Source organism: Mesitornis unicolor, unplaced genomic scaffold (assembly GCF_000695765.1).
Source record: "Mesitornis unicolor isolate BGI_N332 unplaced genomic scaffold, ASM69576v1 scaffold28207, whole genome shotgun sequence".
Lineage (NCBI taxonomy): Eukaryota > Metazoa > Chordata > Aves > Mesitornithiformes > Mesitornithidae > Mesitornis > Mesitornis unicolor.
This window is the reverse complement of record NW_010197574.1, coordinates 80,806-82,439: the sequence shown is the minus strand read 5'-3', so window position 1 is coordinate 82,439 and position 1,634 is coordinate 80,806. Positions and strand designations below refer to the sequence as shown.

Sequence of the window (1,634 nt, the reverse complement as noted above, 5' to 3'; positions counted from 1 at the left end):
GGGAAAGAGGAAATTCTCCTTGTGGCTTTGGTTTCCCTGTATGTTGAAATGAATTTATGAAAGGGGAAGTAACTTTCTTGGGTGATTTTCTGATGAGTGATGACATAACATGCTTATAATACTATAGAAAAGAAATACGTTAGATGCTTACACTGCCTTTCACTGATTAGGTTTCCGCAAGATCTCTCTCAAAGTATGGGTCCCTTCTTGAAGCTTCTAATCAGACAGAAATCCCTACTGAAGTGAAAAATGAAAAAAAAAAAAACATGCCTTAGGATAGATTTTGTGAGAACTGACAAAAGACTTTATTGCTGGTGCACGTTCCTAAGCACTGTCAGTGAAATGCAGCACATTTTGGGAAGAAAAAGCACAAGAGTTCCAGAGATTGCACTGATATTGGAACATGGGGATTTGAATTAAGAAGTCATGATATTTCAAGTTGTATCTGATTTAAACACTTCTAGTGTCCAACAGGAAGAGACTTAACAGTTATCCTTGCTCGTAAGGGAATGTAGTTCTCACTGTATCTCTTGAGGTTTGGGAAAAGCTAGACTGTTATTCCCTATCATTAACTTTCCCAGTTCTGCACTGATGATAAAAAGTAGACTAACGCAAGACCATAAAGGAAGAGGTAGGTGATGGCACTTTGAATCAATTAAGATAAATTGTAGGAGAATAATTGTAGGAGAAGGTGTAGTATGCCTAAAGATTAGTTCCAGCAGTTGTTCTTCTGTGGTGTTGAGTCCACTCTAAGCATCGTGTCATGCTGAAGCCATGACTTGTAGTGGTCTCAACTGCTCTTAGTTCCCTGTGTAACAACTTAACCACAAGGCCAAATAGGATCAGTTGCTTATAGGCATGGCCACAGACAATCACAGGATCTGTTGAGTAGATTGTAGTCAGTTTGGTGTTAATGGATTCTTTTTAATAATGCTGTGGTATCTTACAGTCATTCAAAGTCTAAACAAGTGCCATTCAACTGGAAAAACTCCAGGCACCCATTTCTTCATGGGAGAAACTCTTGAAGGTCATGCTTCTCTCGGCAGCCAGGCAGGTGTCTGAAGTGCTTGTTTCCCTTTCTGTCAGAGTATTGCGTTACCAGAACTGATGGAAATGTGCTTCCTCTCCACACCGTGCACTTCAACAAAAAGTAAAAAGCCTTTTTCAGTGCTACAATTTTAATGGCAGTGACTTACAGGTACTGTTAATTTTTTTTTTAATATGGAATTTTACAGCTATAAACCCTGGAAAATGTTATCTCATCAAATATATATATGGGTCCATTTCATTTTCGTAGTGGAGATACTATAAATTAATATTCTTTATAATCTTTAGGAAGGAATTACCTCTCTGCATACCCCATAGAGAGCTGATTGTTTTTCCAGAAAATAGTAAATAGGATGTTAGAGGGCTTTTTTCCTTCTTTCAGACTTCATTCCATGATTTGTCAGATAATGGGCTAGGGGCAGTTTACACTTCTCACACTGGTTAGTCATATTACAGTGGTTTCTGCTAGGTTTCCCTGCATAAGAACATACGAATTTTGTGGATTAATAGTTTTTATCCAGAGCTGCTTCACATTAAGCTTTCACTTCCCATCTGCCATTCCATCTGTAACACTGAAACCTTTACTG

At 38.2% G+C, this 1,634-nt stretch overlaps 1 protein-coding gene across 1 annotated transcript in view; it reads left to right on the top strand.

Annotated features, from left to right (window-relative positions):
• Positions 1-1,634, top strand: part of XYLT1 (xylosyltransferase I) — a gene marked incomplete at its 5' end in the record, with an annotated part of 61,397 nt that overhangs the window by 1,919 nt on the left and 57,844 nt on the right. The gene's annotated exons all lie outside the window — the stretch shown is intronic.